General features: G+C 40.6%; 1 pseudogene; it reads left to right on the top strand.

The window, feature by feature from the left end:
• The first annotated feature begins 10,000 nt into the window (after positions 1-10,000).
• On the top strand, positions 10,001-12,227 carry LOC133105211 (lithostathine-like; annotated as a pseudogene).
• Positions 12,228-15,222: the final 2,995 nt, after the last annotated feature.

The raw sequence follows: 15,222 nt of genomic DNA on the forward strand, positions 1-15,222 counted from the left end.
ATTCTGACCGGTGTGAGATGATACCTCATTGTAGTTTTGATTTGCATTTCTCTAATGATTAATGATGTTGAGCATTCTTTCATGTGTCTGTTGGCAATCTGTGAGAAATGTATATTTAAGTCTTATGCCCATTTTTGGATTGGGTTGTTAGTTTTTTTGTTATTGAGCTGCATGAGCTGTTTGTAAATCTTGGAGATTAATCCTTTGTCAGTTGCTTCATTTGCAAATATTTTCTCCCATTCTGAGGGTTGTCTTTTGGTGTTCTTTATGGTTTCCTTTGCTGTGCAAAAGCTTTTAAGTTTCATTAGGTCCCATTTGTTTATTTGTGTTTTTATTTCCATTTCTCTAGGAGCTGGGTCAAAAAGGATCTTGCTGTGATTTATGTCATAGAGTGTTCTGCCTATGTCTTCCTCTAAGAGTTTGATAGTGTCTGGCCTTACACTTAGGTCTTTAATCCATTTTGAGTTTATTTTTGTGTATGGTGTTAGGGAGTATTCTAATTTCAAACTTTTACATGTACCTGTCCAGTTTTCCCAGCACCACTTATTGAAGAGGCTGTCTTTTCTCCACTATATATGCTTGTCTCCTTTATCAAAGATAAGGTGACCATATGTGTGTGGGTTTATCTCTGGGCTTTTTATCCTTTTCCATTGATCTATGTTTCTGTTTTTGTGCCAGTACCAAACTGTCTTGATTACTGTAGCTTTGTAATATAGTCTGAAGTCAAGGAGCCTGATTCCTCCAGCTCCATTTTTCGTTCTCAAGATTGCTTTGGCTATTTGGGGTCTTTTGTGTTTCCATACAAATTGTGAAATTTTTTGTTCTAGTTCTGTGAAAATTGCCAGTGGTAGTTTGATAGGGATTGCATTGAATGTGTAGATTGCTTTGGGTAGTAGAGTCATTTTCACAATGTTGATTCTTCCAATCCAAGAACATGGTATATCTCTCCATCTATTTGTATCATCTTTAATTTTTTCATCAGTGTCTTATAATTTTCTGCATACAGGTCTTTTGTCTCCTTAGGTAGGTTTATTCCTAGATATTTTATTCTTTTTGTTGCAATGGTAAACGGGAGTGTTTTCTTAATTTCACTTTCAGATTTTTCATCATTAGTGTATAGGAATGCAAGAGATTTCTGTGCATTAATTTTGTATCCTGCTACTTTACCAAATTCATTGATTAGCTCTAGTAGTTTTCTGGTAGCATCTTTAGGATTCTTTATGTATAGTATCATGACATCTGCAAACAGTGACAGCTTTACTTCTTCTTTTCCAATTTGGATTCCTTTTATTTATTTTTCTTCTCTGATTGCTATGGCTAAAACTTTCAAAACTATGTTGAATAATAGTGGTGAGAGTGGGCAACCTGGTCTTGTTCCTGATCTTAGTGGAAATGGTTTCAATTTTTCACCATTGAGGACGATGTTGAGTGTGGGTTTGTCATATATGGCCTTTATTATGTTGAGGACAGTTCCCTCTATGCCTACTTTCTGCAGGGCTTTTATCATAAATGGATGTTGAATTTTGTCAAAAGCTTTCTCTGCATCTATTGAGATGATCATATGGTTTTTCTCCTTCAATTTGTTAATATGATGTATCACATTGATTGATTTGCGTATATTGAAGAATCCTTGCATTCCTGGAATAAACCCCACTTGATCATGGTGTATGATCCTTTCAATGTGCTGTTGGATTCTGTTTACTAGTATTTTGTTGAGGATTTTTGCATCTATGTTCATCAGTGATATTGGCCTGTAGTTTTCTTTCTTTGTGACATCTTTGTCTGGTTTTGGTATCAGGGTGATGGTGGCCTCGTAGAATGAGTTGGGGAGTGTTCCTCCCTCTGCAATATTTTGGAAGAGTTTGAGAAGGATAGGTGTTAGCTCTTCTCTAAATGTTTGATAGAATTCACCTGTGAAGCCATCTGGTCCTGGGCTTTTGTTTGTTGGAAGATTTTTAATCACAGTTTCAATTTCAGTACTTGTGATTGGTCTGTTCATATTTTCTATTTCTTCCTGGTTCAGTCTCGGCATGTTGTGCATTTCTAAGAATTTGTCCATTTCTTCCAGGTTGTCCATTTTATTGGCATAGAGTTGCTTGTAGTAATCTCTCATGATCGTTTGTATTTCTGCAGTGTCAGTGGTTACTTCTCCTTTTTCATTTCTAATTCTATTGATTTGAGTCTTCTCCCTTTTTCTCTTGATGAGTCTGGGTAATGGTTTATCAATTTTGTTTATCTTCTCAAAGAACCAGCTTTTAGTTTTATTGATCTTTATTATTGTCTCCTTCATTTCTTCTTCATTTATTTCTGATGTGATCTTTATGATTTCTTTCCTTCTGCTAGCTTTAGGATTTTTTTGTTCTTCTTTCTCTAATTGCTTTAGGTGCAAGTTAGGTTGTTTATTCGAGATGTTTCCTGTTTCTTGAGGTAGGCTTGTATTGCTATAAACTTCCCTCTTAGCACTGCTTTTGCTGCATCCCATAGGTTTTGGGTCGTCGTGTCTCCATTGTCATTTGTTTCCATGTATTTTTTGATTTCCCCTTTGATTTCTTCAGTGATCACTTCGTTATTAAGTAGTGTATTGTGTACCCTCCATGTGTTTTTATTTTTTACAGATCTTTTCCTGTAATTGATATCTAGTCTCATAGCATTGTGGTAGGAAAAGATACTTGATACGATTTCAATTTTCTTAAATTTACCAAGGCTTGATTTGTGACCTAAGATATGATCTGTCCTGAAGAATTTTCCATGAGCACTTGAGAAAAATGTGTATTCTGTTGTTTTTGGGTGGAATGTCCTATAAATATCAATTAAGTCCATCTTGTTTAATGTATCATTTAAAGCTTGTGTTTCCTTATTTATTTTCATTTTGGATGATCTGTCCATTGGTGAAAGTGGGGTGTTAAAGTCCCCTACTATGATTGTGTTGCTGTCGATTTCCCCTTTTATGGTTGTTAGTATTTGCCTTATGGATTGAGGTGCTCCTATGTTGGGTGCATAAATATTTACAATTGTTATACCTTCCTCTTGGATCGATCCCTTGATCATTATATAGTGTCCTTCTTTGTCTCTTGTAATAGTCTTTATTTTAAAGTCCATTTTTTCTGATATGAGAATTGCTACTCCAGCTTTCTTTTGATTTCCATTTGCATGGAATATCTTTTTCCATCCCCTCACTTTCAGTCTGTATGTGTCCCTAGGTCTAAAGTGGGTCTCTTGTACACAGCATATATACGGGTCTTGTTTTTGTATCCATTCAGCCAGTCTGTGTCTTTTGGTGGCGGCATTTAATCCATTTACATTTAAGGTAATTATCAATATGTGTGTTCCTATTCCCATTTTCTTAAATGTTTTGGGTTTGTTATTGTAGGTGTTTTCCTTCTCTTGTGTTTCTTGCCTAGAAAAGTTCCTTTAGCATTTGTTGTAAAGATGGTTTAGTGGTGTTGAACTCTCTCAGCTTTTGCTTGTCTGTAAAGGTTTTAATTTCTCCATCAAATCTCAATGAGGTCCTTGCTGGGTAGAGTAATCTTGCTTGTAGTTTTTTCTTATTCATCACTTTAAGTATATCCTGCCACTCCCTTCTGGCTTGCAGAGTTTCTGCTGAATGATCAGCTGTTAACTTTATGGGGATTCCCTTGTGTGTTATTTGTTATTTTTCCCTTGCTGTTTTTAATATGTTTTCTTTATATTTAATTTTTGATAGTTTGATTAATATGTGTCTTGGCATGTTTCTCCTTGGATTTATCCTGTATGGGACTCTCTGTGCTTCCAGGACTTGATTAACTATTTCCTTTCCCATATTAGGGAAGTTTTCAACTATAATCTCTTCAAATATTTTCTCAGTCCCTTTCTTTTTCTCTTCTTCTTCTGGCACCCCTATAATTCGAATGTTGGTGCGTTTAATGTTGTCCCTGAGGTCTCTGAGACTGTCCTCAGTTCTTTTCTTTCATTATTCTGCTCTGCAGTGGTTATTTCCACTATTTTACCTTCTAGGTCACTTACCCGTTCTTCTGCCTCAGTTATTCTGCTATTGATCCCTTCTAGAGTATTTTTCATTTCATTTATTGTGTTTTTCATTGTTACTTGGTTCTTCTTTAGTTCTTCTACGTCTTTGTTAAATGTTTCTTTCATTTTGTCTATTCTATTTCCAAGATTTTGGATCATCTTTACTATCATTATTCTGAGTTCTTTTTCAGGTAGACTGCCTATTTCCTCTTCATTTGTTAGGTCTTGTGTGTTTTGACCCTGCTCCTTCATGTGCTGTGTGTTTCTCTGTCTTCTCATTTTGCTTATCTTACTGTATTTGGGGTCTCCTTTTCACAGGCTGCAGGTTCGTAGTTCCCGTTGTTTTTGGTATCTGTCTCCAGTGGCTAAGTTTGGTTTAGTGGGTTGTGTAGGCTTCCTGGTGAAGGGGGCTAGTGCCTGTGTTCTGGTGGATGAGGCTGGATCTTGTCTTTCTGGTGGGCACGTCCACGTCTGGTGGTGTGTTTTGGGGTGTCTGTGGCCTTATTATGATTTTAGACAGCCTCTCTGCTAATGGATGGGGCTGTGTTCCTGTCTTGCTATTTGTTTGGCATAGGGTGTCCAGCAGTGTAGCTTGCAGGTCGTTGAGTGAAACTGGGTCTTGATGTTGAGTAGGAGATCTCTGAGAGATTTTTGCCATTTGGTATTACGTGGAGCTAGGAGGTCTCTTGTGGACCAGTGTCCTGAAATTGGCTCTCCCACCTCAGAGGCACAGCCCTGATGCCTGCCTGGAGCACCAAGTGCCTTTCATCCACATGGCTCAGAATAAAAGGGAGAAAAAATAGAAAGAAAGAAAGAAAGAGGATAAAATAAAATAAAACAAAATAAAATAAAGCTATTATAATAAAAAAATAGAAAAAATTATTAAGAAAAAATTTTTTGTAATTTTTAAGATAAATTTACTATTTTTTATAATAAAAAATAGGAAAAAATTATTAAGAAAAAAATTTTAATTTTTTAAAATAAAAAATGAGAGAAAAATTATTAAGAAAAAATTTATTAAGAAAAAAAATTTTTTAATTTGTTAAAATAAAAAATAAGGAAAAAATTATTAAGAAAAAACATTTTTCAAGTAAAAAAAAAAAAAAAACGGACGGACTGAAACCTAGGACAAATGGTGAAAGCAAAGCTATACAGACAAAATCTCACCCAGAAGCATACGCAGATACACTCACAAAAAAAGGAAAAGGGGCATAATTAATATATCCTGCTCCCAAAGTCCACCTCCTGAATTTGGGATGATTCGTTGTCTATTCAGGTATTCAACAGATGCAGGCACATTAAGTTGTTTGTGGAGCTTTAATCCGCTGCTTCTGAGGCTGCTGGGAGAGATTTCCCTTTCTCTTCTTTGTTCTTACAGCTCCCGGGGTTCAGCTTTGGATTTGGACCCGCCTCTGCATGTAGGTCGCCTGAGGGCGTCTGTTCCCTGCCCAGACAGAACGGGGTTAAAGGAGTCGCTGCTTCGGGGACTCTGGCTCACTCAGGCCGGGGGGAGGGAGGGGTACAGATGCGGGGCGAGCCTTTGGATTTGGACCTGCCTCGGTGTGTAGGTTGCCTGAGGACGTCTGCTCTTCACTCACACAGGACAGGGTTAAAGGAGCAGCTACTTCGGGGTCTCTGGCTCACTCAGGCGGGGGGGAGGGAAGGGTATGGATACGGGCAAGCCTGCGGCGGCAGAGGCCGGCGTGACGTTGCACCAGCATGAGGCGCGCCATGCGTTCTCCCTGGGACGTTGTCCCTGGATCACGGGACCCTGGCAGTGGCGGGCTGCATAGGCTCCCGGGAGGGGCGGTGTGGATAGTGACCTGTGCTCACACACAGGCTTCTTGGTGGCGGCAGCAGCAGCCTTAGCGTCTCATGCCCGTCTCTGGGGTCCGCGCTGATAGCCGCGGCTCGCGCCCGTCTCTGGAGCTCGTTTAGGCGGCGCTCTGAATCCCCTCTCCTTGCGCACTGCGAAACAAAGAGGCAAGAAAAAGTCTCTTGCTTCTTCGGCAGCTGCAGACTTTTTCCCGGACTCCCTCCTGGCTAGCTGTGGTGCGCTAACCCCTTCAGGCTGTGTTCACGCCGCCAACCCCAGTCCTCTCCCTGCGATCCGACCGAAGCCCGAGCCTCAGCTCCCAGCCCCCGCCTGCCCCGGCGGGTGAGCAGACAAGCCTCTCGGGCTGGTGAGTGCTGGTCGGCACAGATCCTCTGTGCGGGAATCTCTCCGCTTTGCCCTCCGCACCCCTGTGGCTGCGTTCTCCTCCGTGGCTCCGAAGCTTCCCCCCCCTGCCACCCGCAGTCTCCGCCCGCGAAGGGGCTTCCTAGTGTGTGGAAACCTTTCCTCCTTCACGGCTCCCTCCCACTGGTGCAGGTCCCGTCCCTATTCTTTTGTCTCTGTTATTTCTTTTTTCTTTTGCCCTACCCAAGTACGTGGGGAGTTTCTTGCCTTTTGGGAGGTCTGACGTCTTCTGGCAGCGTTCAGTGGGTGTTCTGTAGGAGCAGTTCCACGTGTAGATGTATTTCTAATGTATCTGTGGGAAGGAAGGTGATCTCCGCATCTTACTCTTCCGCCATCTTGCCCAGACCCCTCCACTCTTCTTTTCTAATGAATGTATTCTTCAATTTCTTGTTGAATTTACTGTTATAAACATATTTTAGAAATCAATTCTTTGTCATATATATATCTATATAAAGTATTTTCTCTCATTTTCCCCTTCACATTTACTTTGTTATTTTATTTTTATTCTTGTTTTTAAGTGGTCATATTTAGTAATATTTTTACTAAAGTATTCTTACCTTCATTTATTACATACATTGGTAAACTTCTTTGGCTTAGTATTTTGTTCAGGAATTTTGCAGCTATATTCTTGAGTCAGACTGGTCTTAAAATTTTTTCTCAACAATTGTTGAGTCTCAGTTTTTCTTTTTTCCAGAAATTTTCCCCAATATTTTATGAAAAAATAATGAAAGAAACCCAAAATGAATAGTATGATGATCCTCTAGGTATCTATCACCAAGCAATGACAATTATCCCACATGGCCTTTCATTTCATCTATATTCCTTTTCTTACCCTTACTACACTGGATTACTTTGAAGCAAATCCTGAACAACATATTTCAACTGTAAGTATTCTATCATCTATCTGTAAATGATAATATCACTTTAAATATAAGTACAATATCATAATCGCACCTAAAATTAATAGAACCCCTTAATATTTTCAAATGTTCACACCTAGTCAAGTGTCTCAAAATTATTTTCTCATCTGATTTGTTCAAATCATGATCTAAGCATGAGCCATACCTTGTATTTGATTAATACATCTCTCAAATGTTAAGAATTTCATATTGCTTTACTTCCTTAAATTCATTTGCTAAGGAAATGGAGTCATTTATCCTGTAGAGTTTACCCCACCTTCTAGACTTTGCTGATTGTATCCCTGTTTTGTAACATAAAATTTGTCTCCATTCCCAATATATCCTGGAAATTGGTATCTCGTTGTTAATCAGAGGTTATCAAACCATTTTGATCTCAGGACACTTTACACTCCTAAAAAGTATTGAGGACACCAAAGAATTTTTATTCATGAGAATTATTGATATTTATAATACTATATGTTAAACAAGGATTTTAAAATATTTATTTAATATCTCATTTTGATCATTTTTTTAATGTCAACAAAATGCCCATATGTGATTAACAAGTTTGTCTCTCAGTCCATCTTTCAAGTAAGAATTGTCTTCCACGAAAACAGTGGATTACAAAGGCTTTTTCCCAAGACAACCATTATACTTTAGTATGCAGGCTTCCCACTTAGTCATACAGAATTTTGAAGAAATGTATTCAAGTGTTAAGATTGGGAGTTTGGGATTGACATGTGCACACTGCTATATTTAAAATTGATAACCGGGCTTCCCTGGTGGTGCAGTGGTTAAGAATCTGCCTGCCAAGGCAGGAGACACAGGTTCGAGCCCTGGTCTGGGAAGGCCCCACATGCCACAGAGCAACTAAGCCCATGCACCGCAACTACTGAGCCTGTGCTCTAGAGTCCATGAGCCACAACTACTGAGCCCACGTGCCACAACTACTGAAGCCTGCACACCTAGAGCCTGTGCTCCGCAACAAGAGAAGCCACCGCAATGAGAAGCCTGAAAACCTCAACGAAGAGTAGCCCCCGCTCGCCACAACTAGAGAAAGCCCACATGCAGCAACAAAGACCCAATGCAGCCAAAAATAAATAAATAAAATAAATAAAAATTTATTAATAAATAAAATAAAATAAAATTGATAACCAACAAGGACCTACTGTATGGCACAGGGAACTCTGCTCAATATTCTGCAATAACCTAAATGGGAAAAGAATTTGAAAAGAAATAGATACATGTATATATAAAAATGAATCACTTTGCTGTACACCTGAAACTAACACAACATTGTTAATCAACTATATTCCAATATAAAATAAAAATTAAAAAAATATATTTACTAAAATGAGTTATCTTTATGCTTCATCAATGTCATTTTTTTTTTTTTTGGAGGCACCATGCGGCATGCAGGATCTTAGTTCCCTGACCAGGGATCGAACCCATGACCCCTGGAGCAGAAGCGTGTAGTCTTAACCACTGGACGGCCAGGCAAGTCCCGAAGGACATTTTAGAGTGAACATATTTGTTTGTTTCTTGCAAGTGCATGGGAATGAAGAACACAGGTTGACACCTCTACCTTGGTGAATGCTGAGGACCCTGAAATTTACCCACAGTTGCCTGTGCCCCATCAGTGCAAATGTCAACACAGTGAAGAGGGCAAATAATATTTTAGTAAAGTTATGAAAATTGAAATATTACAATCCCCCTGAAATGGTCTTGAAGACCCCCAGGGGTCTGCACATCATGGTCTGAGAATGCCACTCTGAGGTATCAAATCCCCGGCTCGGAATTGAAGTGAACTGAGGAATTATTTCTCAGTCTTCCCACACAGAGTGGGCCAGAAGGAAAATCTACCTGATCCTGGTTTGTCTATTGCCTTAGAACATGCCATGCTTCCTTCACACCATGTTCCAATAAGGAGAAAGCAATGCTGAAACATTGCTCTTTCCCACTGTTTCAATTCTTTTGTTTCCCTCAACTAATATCTTGCCCTCAGCAATATTTTCCAATGTTATACTCACCCAACTTTTACTTATTACTAGTTTGGTTTTCTTTAACCTTAAAAGACAGGGATTAATGAAAATCATGTATATGCCAACAAGAGTCAGTTCTTGACAGATTTCCCAAAAATGCACTTTTAGTACTTCTTTAACTATCCAATGTCACATATTTTCTAAACTATGAAACAGAATTCAAGCCACCAGGCTGCCTTCATTTCTATAAGTTTTTCAGACCAGGTACCTGGACAAGGATGGCAAAAGCGTAAACTTCACCTGTTCCTGAGAAAGTACTGGTCTGCTCAAGATAAAGAAGTAACAGCTGTGGCAATTCCCAGGCTTTGATGGGAAGGATCTCCTCCCTGTGGTGGAAATCTCCTTGAATCAATGCCAGACACTTCCCCATGACCCCTTTCATGCCTCCAGTTTCCTGTTATTCATTTCAGCACCCCTCCTTCAAATCCTCTTATAAAAACCCAGTCTTTTCTGTCCTGACCAACCAGTGCAGATCCCTACAAGACAGGTAAGTGGGAGCTGAGAGAAGATGAGACCCCTGACAGGGGTTTCACTCACACATTTCAGGGAAGGTATACAAGGATCCCTGTCTACAGAGAATGTAGGAGATTTGAGACCAGGTAAAGGCAGTCCTGGGAGGTCTCAGGTGTAGTAGGATGTACAGATTTTCCAATTCTTTCCAGAAGTATGGAAGGGGATGGATGCTATCCAGATGGATTTATTCCTAGGGAACTAGACAGAGGAAAAGACAAGAGGTACAACAGGGGATTTATCATACCCTCTCTCTGACCACCCTTCCTTCAGTTCTCTGGTTGTCTCCACACATCACAGACAAAATGATGCCTTCCATGGGCCTCCCCAGCCTGTCCTGGATGCTGCTCTCCTGCCTGATGCTCCTGTCTCAAGTCCAAGGTGAGACTTCTCTGCCTCTAGCACTGGGTTCCCAGTGTTTGCTCAGGGCCAAGAAGAGGAGGAAAGCTCCTGTGTGCCTCCTGTGGTAATGGTACATCCCCACACAACAACACTGCCTGCAATTCCTGCATCATCATCCTTCCTTCTGGGTGACTAGTGGTGGGAGGCACCTCAGTGGTCCAGTAACAGTGGGATGAGATGATTTCCATTTTCTCAGTAGAGTCTAATTTATGTGGGTGATTAAGGAGGGAAAGTATAGAGTGTTTTTAATGAGATGAATAGAAGGAGAAAGACTGAAGGATCCAGTAGAAGAATAGTCAGCCCAGAAGAGGAGAAAAGTTGGACTTTTGAATAAGGCAGATGAATAAAAAGAAAACAGACCATCTCCCAAGTACTAGGTCTAGTTCATGATAAAAAAAATAAATCCTGGGAGTGTTGGCAATGGTGACAGGCAGTCAGGAGTGTGATGTCACTGCCCCAAGCACTGGCCTCATAGATATTATTCAAGGTCACCTCCCCACTCCAATATCCTCTCTCCTTTTCACCCCATCCTTCTCCTTTATTTTTTCCTCCTGAGGGGAAGATTCCCAGAAGGAACTGCCCTCTGCACGGATCAGCTGTCCCAAAGGCTCCATGGCCTATGCGTCCTACTGCTATGCCTTGTTAATAACACCCAAACCTGGATGGATGCAGACATGAGTGCTGGGATTTGCAGTTAGGGCTGATAAGGAGAAGCAAATTAGAGACAGGGTTTGGGGGCTGGGAGTCTCCATTCTCTAGAGTTTCTTGAGGGTGAGAATGAGCACCTCATCTTTTGCAAACACAACCCCTCCTCACCTACCTTGTCTCTGCCCTTCCCTCAGTGAGGGTCTCAAGCTCCTCCTCAGTCTCTCCCTTCTCCACACAGATGACCTGCCAGAAGAGGCCCTCAGGCCACCTTGTGTCTGTGCTCAGTGGGGCTGAGGGATCCTTCATGGCCTCCCTGGTCAAGAACAACTTGAAAACCCTCTCAGACGTCTGGATTGGGCTCCATGACCCCACAGAGGTACACTTACATCCTCTCTAGTCTGTTACCTCCCAGGATGTTATGGCCACCCAGGCCCCTCCCTATCCCCTGCCCCTGCCAAGAAAATATCCTAGAGATCCCTGGAGCTCAGGGGATAATTCGAGAAAATGGAGGGCCTTGAGGCCAGCTGAAGAGCTGAGTTCTGTGCAGGTCCCTAGCCTCCAGCTAAAATTAATCTGCCTCTTGTCAAACTTTTACACAATTCATACATCATGCCTTGTAATTCAGTTCTCTGAGCTTCCCTGAGTCTGCACATGCTGTGCTTAGCAAGTGGTAAATGAAGATTTAGGATTGACACAGTTTTCCCTTTTATAAAACAGACATTGTCTTGGAGGTTCTGAGGGTAATCACAAATGCACCACCAAGTGCAGTTCACACAGTGACACATTACTCGTAGGGATTCCATTGGTATTTGTGATTATTTGCTTTGGAATTTGCCAATAAGAGCAAAGAGTTTGGGAGAGTTTCCCAGAGGAGAGCTATGGGGCATCACCTGGAAGAGCAGAGCAAATTCCGTGATGCTGGGGAGGGGGTCAGTCGTTCTAGCTGAGGGAATCAGGCCAGGAGAACTCTAAAGGCCTTTCCACCTCACCTGACTCCATCCTCTGCTCTATAGGACTCTGAGCCCAATGCTGGTGGATGGGAGTGGAGTAGCACTGATGTGCTCAATTACGTGGCCTGGGAGAGAAATCCAGCCACCATCTCAAACCCAGGCTACTGTGGGAGCCTGTCCAGAAGCTCAGGTAGGAAACAGAGGAGATCACTTCTGCCCAGCCTTTTCCATCCCCTCATCCCCTATTTCTGGGTCTGGTCTTCAGAGATTCCTCCTGGGCTGGACCTGCTTGTCTGTTCCCATCCCCTCTCACCTGTCCTTTCTTTCTCTCTCTTTCCCCTGGAGTGGGACCCTGGTGAAGATGAGGGAGAGCCTTTGAGTCCTAGGCCAGAATCTGGGATGCGTCCCCATTGGGTTCTCAAGCTCCACCAGCCCCATTCACTTGAGCTCTTCTGTCTCTTCAGGGTATCTGAGGTGGAGAGATTATAACTGTTATGTGAACTTACCCTATGTCTGCAAGTTCAAGGGTTAAGTCAGATGGGAAGTCAGCAGCTTGAGTCTGGTGTGCAGCTCCTCATGGACTTGGAACCAAGTGTGAAGACCCATCCCAAAGGGGGATATGCTCCCCATACCCCCAACCTGATCACCTTATTCTGACCTTCCCTTCTCCCCAACCTAATTTCAGGCTCTTTTGTGTGTTCCATAACCTGGTTTTTCAAGGTTTATAATAAAAATGTTAGTCTTTCATTGCCTGTCTTCTCTGCTTCATTTCCATAGACAAACTCTGAGAAGGAAGAAGGGGGTGGACAAGGAGAAACTTTGGTCAATATCTGCCCAATTTCACCCAGGTCCTTGGGGAAATAACTACATATATATATATGTATATATATTCTTCTTAGCATATTTGTGTATTGTGTATTTACATTGAGGTACCTCAGCACTGCTTCTGTAGGATGTGTGTTGTGGACATATAAAGACATCTCTCTCCCACACACTCTATTGCTCACACATTCCCCCAAGACAGGTTTCTGAGGGTACGAGGTAACCAGTCTTAGAGTATGTGATGATGTTTAGAACTGTACTTCCTAAACCATCAGTGTGAAACATAATGAACAGATTTTATTAATATTCATAAAATACAATGCAAATGAATTAACAGACTACTTAAATGGATAAAACAGATAATCAAAATGAAAACCTGTTTTTGTTGTGATTGATTTCAACAGACATAAATGTAATCTGTCAAACTGAGTACAGTTTTCTAATATCTGTCAAATTCTGTACTTAACTTACCATGTTCAGCTAGCAGTGGTCCATCTAACCACATGTTGCTGTTCCTATAGGGTACTTGTGAGAATGTACCCCAGTAGGTCCTCTGTCCTTGGGCCTTAAAAACACTGACCTCGGTCAGGACTGGAGTTGGTATGACTTTAATGTCTAGCAGGATTTTTCTTAACACTTTTTGGATGAAAAACTAATGTTTTTTTTGAAGAAATTCTCCTTACCTAACCGAAGGCAAGACCTAGCCCTTTCGTGTATCTGCATATTTCAAGACCACTAATCTGTCTTCCACCTTATCACCACCCCTCCCTCGCCACTAGCTTCCATTGTGGAAAAAATAAATGTTTTGGGCCAGTTCCCTAATATGGGAAAAATTATCATATGAGACCATTGACAAAATTTTCCATATGGGCCAATAACACTATAGCATTGCCTTGTAAGGGTATTGCTTCTCAAATAAAGAGAAGAAATGAATGGTCAGTGTCTTTTTCTTTTAATCTTTGTTAAATTTCATTTGTTCTTTCTAGCATAGACAGCCTTGAGTAAATACTCCTTCAGTATTTTTGGTGGAAACACTTCTCTATCAGTTTAAATAAATTTATGATTGTACAATGCCAGGGGTCTTGATTTTCTTCCCTGTTTAAAATAACAACATGGGTTTGAAAAGTTCACAGTGATTGTGCTTGTGCCAGTTTCTATTTTAATTGAGTTCTCCCTTCGATGGCAGGTGGGCTACCACAGCTGTGGGGACCAGATCCTCTTCTTCCTGTTGGAACCCATTGTGTTAGATAGGATATTTGTAGTTGAAAGTAAGAAAAATCCCAACTTTTGAGCCAATAATTTGGCTCAAAAAAGTAAAGGTATTTGCTGGATACATAACTGAAAAATCTAACAGTGAGGAAGGCTTTGAGCTCAGTTTGAACAGGGCTCAAATGTCATTTCTCTGGGGCTCGCTTGTCTGCATTCTCTTTTATTTGTATCCTTTATCTGTTTACTGCCTTCCTTTGTTACAGCACAAGAGAGTTGCCAGCAGCAACTGGGGCTACTGATTGCTACTCAACATCAGAATAGAGAATTTATACTCTTCCCTAAATTTATAAAATAAAAGAATCCTGAGCTTCACTCTTTTTAGACAAACCTGAGCAGATCACTACAGGCAAGGGTATGTCATGGGCTGACACTTGAAGCCTGAATTACTGTGCATACTTGAACCATTATTAGAGCAAAGAGGATATATTATCCTAGTTGAATTACATGAGTTGTAAACTGCCCAGGATCTTGGAGTGTGATCACTATCAACAAACCTCAGGAAGGGTTACTCTCAGAAGGATGGAAGGATTGGGTTTTCTTATGGAACACCTGGGAGCTGTTAGAGAAAGAGAGAAAGAAAGCAATGAAACTGAGTAAGTCCCCAGGGATTATAACTGCACACATATTCGGAGAATTGGAAGTAAAACTTGAAGTTGTAATTGGGATTAGGGGATATGAAAAATGGTTAAATCTTCTTTTTTTCTTTTTTCTTTTTTGCTAAATAATGAGCAATTACCATATTACTACCATCAAAAGAATCAAAATACAAGCATGTCCAGTGTGGGGAGGCATCCTAAATTTGCAGACTCTAAGTTAAGGACAAGTCAGTTTGCTGTTGACACCTGACATCATATAATATCACTCTTCCAACTTTTCAGTTCTTTTTGCCAGCTTACATAGTGAATGTTCCTCTGTAGGTTTTTTTTGCCCAGATTATTATGTAAATGTGCCATGGCTATTTTCAGCCTCTCTTTGAAAGTAACCAGTCACACTGATACTTAAAGCTTATATGGCATGAATTTTTAAACCTAGTTTGGTGATGATGTATATTTTCAAAAGGCAATAAGTCATCTGGTGAAGATAAAATCAAAACACTGCCCTCTCCACAGAGCAATGAAAGGATAGAGAATTAAGAGGATGCTTGGAAAAATCTGTGATATTATACTTTATTAAATCTTTTCAAACTGTTCGCTCTAAATCAAATTTAGACTGGATATTGCTGTTCTCCTAAGGATGTATTAAATATTATGATATTTAGATTACCTGGAACTCCAGCAAGGCCACTTCTGTACCCATATTCTGGGTCTATAAACCAAGTGGCTGCTTAATGATTCCCTATCAATGCAGGGAATTTTGCCAGCCATTTTTCCAGAAAGAAGTACCTTCTGATTTTTCTTAAAATAAGAAAAATATCACTTAAAACAATCATGAGCATT

The sequence above is a fragment of the Eubalaena glacialis genome, chromosome 14 (assembly GCF_028564815.1).
Source record: "Eubalaena glacialis isolate mEubGla1 chromosome 14, mEubGla1.1.hap2.+ XY, whole genome shotgun sequence".
NCBI classification, from domain to species: Eukaryota; Metazoa; Chordata; class Mammalia; order Artiodactyla; family Balaenidae; genus Eubalaena; species Eubalaena glacialis.